This window comes from Trachypithecus francoisi, unplaced genomic scaffold, assembly GCF_009764315.1.
Source record: "Trachypithecus francoisi isolate TF-2019V2 unplaced genomic scaffold, Tfra_2.0 Lachesis_group8, whole genome shotgun sequence".
NCBI classification, from domain to species: domain Eukaryota; kingdom Metazoa; phylum Chordata; class Mammalia; order Primates; family Cercopithecidae; genus Trachypithecus; species Trachypithecus francoisi.
Window position 1 is genome coordinate 13,826,499 of NW_022681473.1, and position 15,396 is coordinate 13,841,894.

Below are 15,396 nucleotides of genomic sequence, written 5' to 3' on the forward strand. Positions count from 1 at the left end.
GGCAGGAACATCAGGTAGCTAAAGCTGAATTAGGAGGATGGAGCAGCAAGGTAGATAAGGGCTGGCATTTTCTAGCCCTCTTCCCTGGGAGATGAGACAAACAGAGTGCTAGGGCCTTAAGGGCCATAATAAAGACTATATGACTTTTACTGTGAGCCAGATAGATACAATGAGGGGTCTTCTGCAGAGGATGCCACGATCTAACTTGGTGTTATAGACTGAATCGGGTCTCCCAAAAAGATATATTGAAGACCTAACCCCTAGTACTTTAGTATATGACCTTGTTTGGAAATAGGGTCATTGCCTATGTGGTTAGTTAAGATGAGGTCATGCAGGAGTAGGGTGGGCCCTTAATCCAATGTAACTGATGCCCTTATAAGAAGAAGGAAAACAGCCACATGAAGACACAGACACACAAAGGAAAGCACCATGTGGTAAGAGGCAGAGATTGCAGTGATATGGCTGCAGGGTAAGGAAACCAAGGATTGGCAGACACCATCGGAAATTAGGAAGAAGCAAGAAAGGACTCTACTAAGATTCTCAGGGGAAGCATGGTCCTGCTGACACCTTTATTTTGAACTTCTAGCCTTCAGAACTGTGAAAGAATAAAGTTCTATTGTTTTAAGTCCCCCAATTTGTGGTGCTTTGTTACAGCAGTTTTGGAAAATAAATACACTGGGTATTAACAGAATGGCTCTGGCTGCTGTCTTGAGAATATTTAATAGATTCTCAAGGACCAAGGGAAAAACACCAGTTAGGCGGCAGCTGCAATTATCTAACTGAGAAATACAGCAGCCTGTCTCATGTTAGTAGTGGTAGAAGGCACCGAACTTTCTAACAGACTGAATATGGTGTAGAGATGAACACAGCTGCCATGTACTGAGATACAGGAGGGGAGCCCGGAGGGGAACAGGCTGGGGCTGGGGACAAAATTATAAATTCAGTTCTGAACTTTTTTTTTTTTTTTTTTTTTGAGACAGAGTCTCGCTCTGACGCCAGGCTGAAGTGCAGTGGCATGATTTCTGTTCTCTGCAACCTCCGCCTCCTGGCTTCAAGCGATTCTCCTGCCTCAGCCTCCTGAGTAGCTGGGACTACAGGCGTGCGCCACCATACCCAGTTAATTTTTGCGTTTTTAGTAGAGACAGGGTTTCACCGTGTTGACTGGGATTGTCTTGATCTCTTGACCTTGAGTGATCTGCCCACCTTGGCCTCCCAAAGTGCTGGAATTACAGGCGTGAGCCACCATGCTCGACCTCAGTTCTCAACTTCTTAAGATACCTGCTACTTCTCAGTGGAGATGCCAATTAGGCAATTCTTTTAGAGTTTATCCTATTATTTCTCCTGGTTCTGCAACCTGAGTTTTCCGGGGGTTTTTTTGTTGTTGTTGTTGTTGTTTTTCTCTCCTTTTTATGGCCTGTAAGTATTCTCTGCCACCACTCAAACTAGATGCTCCACTGACCACACTTTGAGGATCACTAGCAATAGGATCACAAAATCACAATTAGTGGGCCAGGCACTAGGCAAATGTGTCATTGTTATTGACAAGGTGTACCATTGTCAAAAGTTTTTTTTTTTTGAGACGGAGTCTGGCTCTGCCGCCCAGGCTGGAGTGCAGTGGCCGGATCTCAGCTCACGGCAAGCTCCGCCTCCCGGGTTCACGCCATTCTCCTGCCTCAGCCTCCCACCATTGTCAAAAGTTAAAGGTGCCTGGCAAGGTGGCTCATGCTTGTAATCCCAGCATTTTGGGAGACCGAGGCAGGTGGATCACCTGAGACAGGAGTTCGAGACCAGCCTGGCCAACATGGTGAAACCTTGTCTCTACTAAAAGTACAAAAAAATTAGTCAGGTGTGGTGGCAGGCACCTGTGATCCCAGCCACTCAGGAGGCTGAGGCAGAAGAATCGCTTGAACCCAGGAGGCAGAGGTTGCAGTGAGCCGAGATCGCACCACTGCACTCCAGGCAGGGCATGACAGAACAAGACTCTATCTCAAAAAAAAAAAAAGAAAAAAAAAAAAAGTAAGCTAAAGGAGAATGGCCTGTCTTTGTGCCACTGCCACCTCCAGCCCTCTCTGCACTGCCTACTAAGCAAGTCTCATCTCAAGGCAGCTCCCCCTTCTCTCCATGATCCCACCATACTCTTTATCTTGCATCATCTCACATACATCCCCACCTCGGGTCACCTGTACCTTCTGTTCCCACTGCCTGGCACTTCCCTCCCATTCACTCCCCTGCACATCAACCAACTCAACTCCTACTTTTGCTGAAGATCTTAACTCATCATTTCCCGAGGAGAATGGTCCTTCCAGAGTGGGTCAAGCCTCCTGCTGAGGTGTCCACCTTTCCCTGTACTCTGATCCTTAGCAGTTTACATATGGAGGATTCAATTAATGTCTGTCTCCCCCACTAGACTGCAAACTCCCCTAAGACAGGAGCCACACCCTTTTGAATTCCAAGCACTGAGCATGGTACCTGACATGTCACGAGTACTCAAGTATTTTCTGAATGAGTGTGAGAGTAAAAAAAGGAATTAATGAATCCTCCAATTAGTCCATGGCAGCCTCCCAAAAAAATAATTCTCCAGGTTTGAAGGAAGGGTTGAAAACATGCTAATGGTGCCTGAGTTCTCTCTTTAGCCAGAGTTTCTTTAGCTACCTGAGAGAGATCACTCACACTTCACCAGATCACAAAATAATGTGACAGACTTAGGGGAACAGTCAGACCTTTGGTGTCAAAGGGAGAAAGATTTAAAGTAGAAGTTTGATCAGAGCATTAAAATGGAAAACCAAGGAAAGGAGATGGGCTGAGAAGATAGTTCAAAAGAATTCAGGAAGGTGTTAAAAAGGAGGATGAGGCATAAACCAAATAGAGTGATGAACTTGAAAAAAACACCATTTTCCAAAGACATTAACCAGTTAACTTGTCAGACTGAGACCCTCTGGCCTTGGGTATTAGCAACAAATGATCCTGTCAATAACACCAGACTAGAAACCCCATCCCTTGGCAGTCATGCAATCAAACCACCATAAACCCAAGTTTCTCACCTACCTGACAAGAGCCCAGAAGTAGTAAAAAACAAGGAAAGATTAAGAATCCACCCTTTTAACCGCATAGGGTCTTCATCTTGCTAAAGCTCACAGCAAGGACTGTTCAGGAAACAGAAGGAGGTTAAGATTTGGGATGCCTCACATGATTTGATGCCTGTCACATTGCTCAAGTATAAGAAATTACCTCCTACAACAAGCATACACCGAAAGAAAACTTTTCCACCACTATCACTTAGCCTCTAGAAAATAACATTTTATGACAACTTTGGTACTAAAAAGTAAATGTGTGTCCCATACAATCAAATAGCTGCTTTCGGTGCCCATGAACCCCAAGGCTTCTCGGGGACTTTTGAAATACCTGAGAGGATGTCATGCACAGGTCAACTGACTCCCGGGGCCCTTTGTGGGATCAGTTTAGGGATGCAATAGAGCATCTGGCTGTTCCAGATATGTCTATTACTATAAAAAATTATTTGGCCTCATTCTTTTAAATGTCAGACAGACATTGAATTATCTCAAATATCATAAGTTGATGGCTTTCTGTGACTAAACTCTGTCACCCAGTGATTGAAGGGATTAGATACTGAAACCAGATGACTCTGGAGACTTCTTTGTTACATGTTTTCCTACTCACTGCAAATGATGCAACACCTTATATGAGGAAGCTTCAAGCCAGAATGGCATAGGGGGAGGCTCTTCTGGAAGTTTCCATAGGTGAACTCCCTGGAGTGTCTGGAACTACTTACATGAATATATCAGGCAATGGTAGGGCAAAGCAAGGAAGCATGTTCTACTTCTACACATGGCCAAGTTCTTAAAAGAGTAAAGGGTTAACAAGTAGTAAGATACAACATGAATGGTTGGCAAAGAATAATGTTTTGTGTTAGATGTACTTTGAAGAACCATCATAGACTCACAAAGCTCCTTAGAGAAATAGAAACTTAAAGGCAGACAGTAAAGCTAATACTCCCAGAGTCTGCCTGAGTGTGAGGGGAAGTTCAGGGCTTAGCAACCAAAACAGCTGTCGTGCAGTCAGCAACTATTTTGGAACTAGTGTGCAAAACAGAAGTAACATGTGTTGAGCAGCTACCATATGACAGTCATTTTGCTTCATTTATTTTATTATCAAAGATCAAATATTGATGACTCTTTCCTATTACTATTGCTTTTTAAATGTTTTAATAACCAACATTAAAAAGCAGGAAATTTTATAACAAACTTCTGCATTCTTTTGAAAATTAGAAGATGTACATTTGTGCTTTGGCTAAATATGGACTGTACCCTCAAAAAAATGGTTTAGGCTTTCCAAACTACCTCGGTTTTCATCATTTTTCTTTTTTTTATGTTACCTATCTAGACACTATTTATTTCTGAAATTTTTACTCTTGTATAACCCTATCTTTCAAAAATGGAAGATATGTACATAAATGCATAAGATATAGATAACTTCCCATGGATGGGACCAATCCAGGGGGGCAGGGGATCAACAGAAGTGCTTTTTTTCTCTCTTTAGAACTTTTTTTATATATATCTACTTTTTTCTGTTTCAAGGTCCTCTGTAATATATCAGCTCATTTTGAGAGATCTCACTTATCAGTGGTTCTTGGGTTTTCAGGCACTTTATGCAAATGTTGCAGGCTCCTATGTATCTAACAGTGATTTCTAGTATGCAAACTAAAGACCACCAAAAAATCTACTTCTTCATAAAACAATAAGAAAATAGCAGAAATTATCAAATCCAACATTTTTAAGACTCTGAATGTTATCCTAAGGCTTGCAACAATTCAAGGAGTATTTATTCAAGGAAAAAAAATGATAGAATCTCAGTAAGAATGATAGCTTTTTGGCATTTTAACTTGTTCTATTTCAATTTCCCTCTTCCCAGTCCACAGTATCTATGAAAGCCAACAGCCTAGCAGGATCCAGAGGAAACAGATGGTTTGGAGCTCCTCAAAAACCCGATCTTCAGAGAATTGTAATTTTTTTTCACTTTTCCTGAAATCCTGGTTATTTGACTTGACTCTGAATGTGCTCAAGAGGAATAGACCCACAACAAGTAAAGACATTGGATTAGTTACCAAAAGCTATCCACAAAGAAAGTCCAGGCTCCACTACTCAATTCTATCAAACATGTAAAAAAGAATTAAATCCAGTGCTTCACAAAATCTCCCAACAAATAGAAGTGGAGCAGAGGAGAGGCCAAGATGGCCAAGTAGAAACAGCTCCAGTCTGCAGCTCCCACCGAGATGGAAATAAATGGTGAGTGAATCCTGCATTTTCGACTGAGGTACTCAGATTCTCTTATTGGGACTGACTAGGTGGTTGGTGTGATCCACAGAAAGCAAGGAAAAGCGGGGTGGGGCAATGCTTCACCCAGGAGCAGCAGAGGGAAAAGGGCCATCCCTCCCCCAGTCAAGGGAGGCAGTAAGAGATTGTGCTACCCGTCCGGGGAGCTACACTTTTCCCAGGGATTTTTACAACCCACAGAATAGGAGATTACTTCATGAGCCCCCACCACCAGGGCCTTGGGTCCCAAACGCAAAGCTTTGCAGACCCATGACAGCTGCTCAGGTCAGCAGCCGCTCAGGCAGGCACTGAGCTGCAGGAGTTTTTGCAAATTCCAACAGCTCCTGGAACTCCAGTGAGGCAAGTGATTCATCCACGACTGTGGGAAGAAAACTGAAGCCAGGGGGCCAAGAAGCCTTGCTCAGTGGGTCACACTCCCACGGAACCCTGCAAGCTATGACCCACTGGCTTGGAATCCCCACTAGCCAGCACAACAGCCCAGTGTCTGCCTAAGATGACCGAGTTCCTGGGGGGAGGGGCCACCACCATTACTGTGGCTCTAGTCAGCTGTTGGGGGATTCACCCCATTGCAGTGCACCTGCTCTGCTAAGGAACAGCCAGACTGCTTCCTTAAGCAGGTCCGCGATTCCATGCCTCCTGACTGCATAAGACCTCCCAACAGGGGTTGCCAGACACCTCACACAGGAGAGTAGCAGCTGGCATCTGGTCAGTCCTCCCCTGAGACGAAGCTTCTAGAGGAAGACAGAGGCAGCAATCTTTGCTGTTCTGTGGCCTCAGCAGGTGATACCCAGGCAAACAGGGTCTGAAGTGAATCCCCAGAAACTGCAGCAGGCTTGCAGAAGAGGGGTCTGAATGTTAAAAGAAAAACAAACAGAAAGCAACAACATCAACAAAAAAGACCCCACAAAAACCCCATCCAAAGGTCAACAGCCTCAAAGGTCAAAGGTAGATAAATCCAAGAAGATGAGGAAAAATCAACACAAAAATGCTGAAAAATCCAAAAGCCAGAATGCCTCTTCTCCTCCAAACGATTGCAACACCTCTTCAGCAAGAGCACAGAACTGGGCTGAATCTGAGATGGATGAACTGAAAGAAGTAGGATTCAGAAAGTGGGTAATATTGAATTTCGCTGAGCTAAAGGATTATGTTCTAACCCAATGCAAAGAAGCTAAGAATCTTGATAGAAGATTACAAGAGCTGTTAACTAGAATAACCAGTTTAGAAAGAAACATAAACGACCTGATGGAGCTGAAAAAACATAGCACAAGAACTTTATGATGCAAACACACGTATCAATAGCTGAATTGACCAAAGTGGAAGAAGGAATATCAGAGCTGGAAGAATATATTGTTGAAATAAGGCAAGCAGACAAGATTAGAGAAAAAGGAATGAAAAGGAGTGAACAAAGCTTCTGAGAACTATGGGACTATGGAAAAAGACCAAACCTATGAGTGACTGGAGTACCTGAAAGAGACGACGATGGAACCAAGTTGGAAAACACACTTCAGGATATCATCCAGAACTTCCCAACCTAGCAAGACAGGCTAACCTTCAAATTCAGGAAATCCAGAGAACCCCAATAAGATACTCCATGAGAAGATCAACCCCAAGACACATAATCTTCAGATTCTCCAATGTTGAAATGAAGGGAAAAAATGTTAAGGGCAGTCAGAGAGAAAGGCCAAGTCACCTACAAAGGGAAGCCCATCAGACTAACAGCAGGCTTCTCAGTGGAAACCCTATAAGCCAAAAGAGATTGGGAGCCAATATTCAACATTTTTAAAGAAAAGAATTTCCATCCCAGAATTTCATATCCAGCCAAACAAAGCTTCATTAAGAGAAGGAGAAATAAAATCCTTTTCAGACAAGCAAATGCTAAAGGATCTTATCACCAGAAGGCTTGCCTTACAAGAATTCCTGAAGGAAGCATTAAACACGGAAAAGAAAAACCATTAACAGCCACTAAAAAAACACACTAAAGTACACAGACCAATGTCACTATGAAGCAACTACATTAACAAGTCTGCAAAATTAACCAGACAGCATCATGATGACAGGATGAAATTCACACATAGCAATATTAATCTTAAATGTAAATGTACTAAATGCCCCAATTAAAAGACACATAATGGCAAGCTGGATAAAAAGATAAGACCCATTGGTGTGCTGTATTCAAGAAACACATCTCATATTCAAAGACACAAATAGGCTCAAAATAAAGGCATGGAGCAAAATTTGCCAAGCAAATGGAAAGCAGAAAAAAGCAGGAGTTGTAATCCTAGTTTCTGACAAAGTAGAATTTAAGCCAACAAAGTTAAAAAAAGACAAAGAAGGGCATTACATGGTAAATGGTTCAATTCAACAAGAAAAGCTAAATAGATATGAATCCAACACAAGAGCACCCAGATTCATAAAATAAGTTATTAAAGACCTACAAAGAGACTTAGACCCCCACACAATAATAGTGGGAGACTTTAATACTCCACTGTCAATATTAGACCAAGACAGAAAATTAACAAAGATATCTAGGACTTGAACTCAGCTCTGGATCAAGTGGACCTGATAGATATCTACAGAACTCTACACCCCAAAACAACAGAATATACATTCTTCTCAGTGCCACATGACACTTACTCTAAAATTCATCACATAATTGGAAGTAAAACACTCCTTAGCAAATGCAAAAGAACTGAGATCATAACAGTCTCTCAGACCACAGCATAATCAAATTAGAACTCAAGATTAAGAAACCCACTCAAAACCACACAACCTCATGGAAGTTGAACAACCTGCTCCTGAATGACTTCTGGGTAAATAATGAAATTAAGGCAGAAATCAAGTTCTTTGAAACTAATGAGAACAAGGAGACAATGTATCAGAATCCCTAGGATGTAGCTAATGCAGTGTTAAGAGGGAAATTTATAGCACTAAATGCCCACATCAAAAAGCTAAAAAGAGGGCGCAGTGGCTCAAGCCTGTAATCCCAGCACTTTGGGAGGCCGAGACGGGCGGATCACAAGGTCAGGAGATCGAGACCATCCTGGCTAACACGGTGAAACCCTATCTCTACTAAAAAATACAAAAACCTAGCCGGGCGAGGTGGCAGGCGCCTGTAGTCCCAGCTACTCGGGAGGCTGAGGCAGGAGAATGGCATAAACCCGGGAGGCGGAGCTTGCAGTGAGCTGAGATCCAGCCACTGCACTCCAGCCTGGGCGACAAAGCGAGACTCTGTCTCAAAACAAACAAACAAACAAACAAACAAACAAAAAACAAAAAGCTAAAAAGATCTCAAATTAACACCCTAACTAAGAACTAGAAAAACAAGAGAAACCCCAGAGCTAGCAGAGGACAAGAAATAACCAAGCTCAGAGAAGAACTGAAGGAGAGAGAGACATGAAAAACCCTTCAAAAAAATCAATGAATCTAGGAGCTGCTTTTTTGAAATAAAAAATCAACAAAATAGATAGACCACTAGCTAGACTAATAAAGAAGAAAAGAGAGAAGATTCATATATTTATATAAATACATTCAGAAATGGTAAGGGGAATACTACCACTGACCCTACAGAAATACAATCAACCATCAGAGAATACTATAAACACCTCTATGCAAATAAACCAGAAAATCTAGGAAAAATGGATAAACTCCAGGACACGTACACTCTCCCAAGACTGAACCAGAAAGTTGAATCCCTGAATAGACCAATAACAAGTTCTGAAATTGAGGCAGTAATAAACAGCCTACCAACCAAAAGAAACACCCAGAACCAGTTGTATTAACAGCTGAATTCTACCAGAGATACAAAGAGGAGCTGGTACCATTCCTTCTGAAACTATTCCTCTCTAACTCATGTTATGAGGCCAGCATCATTCTGATACCAAAACCTGACAGAGATACAACAAAAAAGAAAACTTCAGGCTAATATCCCTGATGAATATCAGTGCAAAAATCCTGAATAAAATACTGGCAAACCGAATCTAGCCGCACATCAAAAAGCTTATACACCACAATCAAGTTGGCTTTGTCCCCAGGATGCAAGGCTGGTTCAACATATGCAAATCAATAAATGTAATTTGTCACATAAACAGAACTACACAATTAGAGTTTTCAAATGACTTGTACATTATGGTTCCTGTTCACATTTTCCTACATGTAATCTTCTAAGGTTTTTAGACTTCTTTGGAGGTTGGAGGTAGCAATATCGCTAAGGCAGCTAACTTTTCTTTTTTTCTTTTTTTTCTTTTTTTTTTGAGTCGGAGTCTCGCTCTGTCACCCAGGCTGGAGAGCAGTGGCCGGATCTCAGTTCACTGCAAGCTCCGCCTCCCAGGTTCATTCCATTCTCCTGCCTCAGCCTCCCGAGTAGCTGGGACTACAGGCGCCCACCACCTCGTCCGGCTAGTTTTTTGTATTTTTTAGTAGAGACAGGGTTTCACCGTGTTAGCCAGGATGGTCTCGATCTCCTGCCCTCGTCTCGGCCTCCCAAAGTGCTGGGATTACAGGCTTGAGCCACCGCGCCCGGCCAACTTTTCAATATTCTTGGATCAAGCTGATATTTTGGTGAAAAGAATTCCTGCATTTCTCAAAGAACTAGGGCTGAAGCAAAAATCAATTCCAATGAACAGGTGTCCAAATGGGCTGTTTAATAAAATCTAATCATTTTAAACAACTCTGGTGTTTCAGTGTTTTGTTTTGATCCTGTGAGTATTAAAACTAGTATTTTAGGTGAGTGGTAAAGGAAGAAACCAAACAATAGAATAAAGAGTTGTTCCCAGGAAAGAGTTGAAGTTGGGACAAATAAGTTATTAACTTTGATTGTTAGACCTTTCATTGAAGACATTCAGCCAAAGACTCATCATCTTTAAAAAAATAAAAGACTATGCAACTCCAAAAAATTAAATATAGAGTTAGCATTTGAGCCAGAAATTTCAGTCCTAGGTATTTACCCAACACAATCAAAAACAAATGTTCACACATAAACATGTATACAAATGTATAGCAATAACAAAAAATGAAAACAATTATTCAGCCATAAAAAAGAATGCAGTATTGAGATATGCTATGATATAGTTAAACTTTGAAAACATGCTAAGCAAAAGTCATGAAAGGCCACATATTGTATGATTGAATTTATATGACATATCCAGAGTATGCAAATCTATCGAAAGATAAATTAGACTCGTCGTTGCCTATAATTAGGGGAGAGGAGGCAGCGGAGTGACCACTAATAGGTATGGGTGCATTTTTGAGAAGTGATTAAAATATTCTGGAATTAGACAGCAGTGATGGTTGTAAAACTTTGTCAATGTACTAAAAACCACTGTATTGTGCACTTAAATGTTTAATTATTCTGTCCTAATCCATGCCTGCTACTTAAACTGATTGCTACAGTCCTTCATTTTGTTTTTAATACTGTTGAAATTCTAGATCCTGCCCTTCAAATGGAAAATCTTTATAATAAATTATAAAACTAAGAAAGAAATGAAGCCACCAAGGTAGAGATCCTTTGACTCATAAAACTCAAAGAATCTGATATGATAAGGTATTAAATCAAAATACTCATATGAATATTAACATGGTTTTTTGTATACTATGAAAACTTGAAAACATTTTAAACATTAACCAAATTGTTCCATATACAATCTGTCCATGAAAGGTAATTTCGAAGGTGTCTTATAAGACCCTGAAAACTTTAGAAATGGTTTTCATGCCATGGGGCGGGGGAACCTTCAAAAGAAACCTACAGCTCTGATTGGCTATTTTACTTCATAGTTTGCGGCTCCTGTAAAAACACTGTGGCTGATGTCTCTGCCTCTCTTAGTGTCTTATATTTAGTTGTATAAACTTTGTAAAGTTGGGTTATTAATTCTTTGGTCTTTGTAATGATTTCCCTATATCCATAATAAGTCATACTCTGAAATATGGGAAAAACCACAAAGGCCAAAGAAATTAGAAATCTGCAAACTTCCATGTAAAGTTAAATTAGTAAATTGTGTAGATGTGAAACAGCATATTAAAGGAAATCAGAATTGTTTGTATAGGACATACATACCTCTAAATGGAGAGTGTGGTTATTCAGTGCTTCATTTTCCTATAAATATAATACCTTCTTTTATTTGTTTGGTTTTTTTAGTTTGTTTGTTTTTGAGACAGAGTCTCGCTCTGTCGCCCAGGTTGGAGTGCAGTGGCACAATCTTGGCTCACTGCAGCCTCCACCTCCCGGGTTCAAGCAATTCTCCTGGCTCAGCCTCCTAAGCAGCTGGGACTGAACAGGCGCACGCCACCACACCTGTCTAATTTTTTGTATGTTTTTTAGTAGAGATGGGGTTTCACCATGTTAGCCAGGATGGTCTCGATCTGCTGACCTCATGATCTGCCCACCTTGGCCTCCCAAAGTGCTGGGATTATAGGTGTAAGCTACCACGCCTGGCCAAAACTTCCAATCTTAACTAAACTGTTTCAAAACTTGACAAGGAGCATATGAGAAAGAACGCATTATAGACCAAGCTCATTCATGGGCATGGATGTAAAAATTAGAAACAACATACTAGCATAATCCACCTCCACCTCAAACCTCCTCAGATGTCTTTTTCCTCTAATTTCCTCTAGTGAATTCTACCTCTGGTGTCATCCATTTTTTCATTGCCTTCTTCTTCAAAGGAAGAATGTAAATCCTAATTTACCAACATGCAAGTTTCAGTTACGTCTGTTGAACAGATGCGTGATCTATGGTAAATTGTTACCCATTTCAGCCTCAGTTACTATGAAAACTAGGAACAATGCCTGCTTTACAGTGCTTCTAGACTTTAGGGGAAGTAAGGACTAAAAAAGACTTAAGAGTGCTTGGATAGTTATACTACTATACAGGTTGAAGTATTCTCCTCCACAATGGGCTATGTGCCATGATATTTCATGGCCAAGTCAAGGTTCCCACTGGTCTTCCTATCCTGAAAGTACTAAATTCAAGTAATTCAAGTGCCATAAAAATATCTGACACTGACAGTACACACAGTGCTACTGCAAGGTCCAACCTAGGGGTTAGTTTATTATTTGAAATGCTTGCAGCTCTTACCTCTTTCTGAATCCCACACTCAGTGGCAGGGTAATTAAACTCATATCCCTTCGCAGTTACATTGGTTACAGGACAGCCAGTTCCCAGAGATGCTTCATCAGAATGCAAAATATGATCCTGACCAAGTAAAGTTGGTTCAGCCACAACCCAGAACATAGAGGAAGTACATCCTACTGACACTGTTGAAAAAACAATATTAAAAAGATTTAGATAGCAATTTTATGCTAAAGGACACCCAGAGAAAGTTTGAACATAGCATATTAAAAAAAAAAAAAAAAGATACCACTGTAAAACAGCCTTGAGAGATACAATATGATCACTCAGATGAAATGGTGAAATTGCAAATGAAGGATCAGTCTCATTCAAGCCTATCTGGAGACAACCTGTCTCCTTCCCTTCCAGTACTGTTTCCTTAAAAGTTCAACATTGCCGGGGTGCGGTGGCTCGTGCCTGTAATCCCAGCACTTTGGGAGGCCAAGATGGGTGGATCACGAGGTCAGGAGATCGAGACCATCCTGGCTAACACGGTGAAACCCTATCTCTACTAAAAATACAAAAAAAGTTAGCCGGGAGTGGTGGCGGGCACCTGTAGTCCCAGCTACTCGGGAGGCTGAGGCAGGAGAATGGCGTGAACCCGGGAGGCGGAGCTTGCCGTGAACCAAGATCGCGCCACTGAACTCCAGCCTGAGCAACAGAGCAAGACTCCGCCTCAAAAAAAAAGTTCAACATTAAGCTAATATGGGATGCTGTCTCTGTTTCTTTGGCTGTGTGGGGTTTATTCTGGATTGTGGAAGACTCAAGCTGGTGTGCTGGCCTTGAGTTTACAAAATTAGGCCGGTGTAAATGACTCATAGAGCACTGAAGCTGCAGCTTCTATGGCCTCTGACTCTCATCCCTGGCAGACATCTACGTCCCACGTGGGTGAAGAGACAAGGGAAACTGTACCCTGGGGCATTTGCTAGACCTGCCAATAAGATGAAGATCTGCGCCTGCTCTGTCTCCACCCTGTATCCTTCTAGGATGCACAAGGAAGATAGTCTCAGATGAAAACCTTGTGTGGTGAGTCTGTCAATGCAAAACATTCACAGCTGTGGTGCTACAACAGCATTTCTTCATTTTGTGTCCATTAATTCTACTACCAGAAGCATATCCAAAAAACGTTTTTAGACAAAAACATGTCCCACAGATAAAGCAATTCATCACTGTATTTTCATGAAGAAAAAAACTAGAAATAACAAAATTACATGTATTTTATATGTAGTATTTCTATTCAGTAACTTTTTAAATAAAGAAAAATATATAGTTTCCATGAGAAAAGATTACTGTAAAATATGGAAAAAGTAAGTGGAATGTAAACAAAATGATTAATATTAATGGTAACAACTTTATGACTTAGGGAGAATAAGAAGTGAAAGGAGAAAGAATGAAGAACTTTATTTTCACAATCTGATTTATAATCACTAACTCATGACCATTTAGGAGGCAACGGGGCAGGACAGGAGGCAGGTGGCAGGATTATGAGTGGGAGATCGGGGGGGAGGTGGAAGAGCAAGTTGAAACCTTAAACAGAGAAGTATTTTTCCACAGATAGGGTGAATAGGGTGAGAAAACACAACAGAAAATACCTAAATCCAGAGGAAGAATAAAACTAGCTCTTTCCTAAGCATTAGGATAAACTAGATCAATCACTTGCTTTGCGGGGTGGTAGAGAGCAAACAAGAGAAAGCAATACCACTACAGAAGTCAGAAAACTATACTGGAAAGTCACTTCTACTCAAAACAGCAAACAGCAAAAGGCCCACAACCGCTAAGAAACTATGCCTTCAAACAACAAAATAGAAGGGTCACTGGTACCTGACTTTTGCTCAGAAAGAGTCAAAATCACGCACAAAAGGAAAGATGATTGTAACCCCACAAAATCCTTCATGATGTCAGCTGCCAACTAATGACCCCTGAAAAACTCAGGAAATTGGAAGCAGTTGCCCTGCTTTGGATACTTTTATACCCACTACCACACCCAGCTGACGACATTTACAAATCACTTTTTGCCAATGGCTCATATTTTCCAGGAACGTATTGTTTTTGCCAGTTTAAATTGTTTAATGTTTGGAAAATACAGAAAGTATAAAGAACAAAATTAAAACTCTTTATAAAAACCACAACTTTTATATTCACAGATAGAATTTTTTCTCCCTGCTGAAACTTGACATTCTCTTGATCACTCCAGAACCAAAATCAGGCTGCAAACAAAGCACCATTGACAAATCTTTCAGAACTGTGACTTCTTCAGGCCCTCAATGTTTCTAGAACAGAATGTTCACAGAGTGTCAATGCATGTTTATTGAATTGTTGGGAAATGATTTGCAAACTTTAGCAGCATCAAAAACACCTACAGCACTTGTTAATCCACCGATAGCTGAACTGTGTTCTGGAGAGTCTTATTCAGGGCTGGGAATCGGAGGACCAAGAATTTACAATTCTGAAAGTTTCCAGGTGCTGCTGATGCTGCTGACCCCAGGATCATACTCTGAGATCGTGCCTCAGGCATGGTCACTTTTGAGAGTATTTCCATGGCTTCCAAATTTTAGATTAACTTTCAAAATTATCTGGAACACTATTTAAAAATATGTGTATCCTAACCCCAATCTAGTCCATTGAGATCTGTTGTAGCTGGAAATGTAAGAATGCATATGAGTCACTGTAGGGTCTTGTCAAACATGCAAATTCTCAAGTCTAACTCAGTGGGGCAAGACCTAGGAATCTGCATTTTTAACAATTTCCCCAGGTGACTTCTAGAGGCTGACACTTTCAGAAACTCTGAGCAGAAGTCCTCAGGGCTGCTGATGAGGGAGGGAGGCAGACCTCCAATCCTCCTTCAATTATTTTCATTTTATTTATATCTGTTTTATATTAGATCCTACTGGGGTTTTTTTGAAAACACCAACATTATAAATTCTCAGCATCCTTTGACCTGAA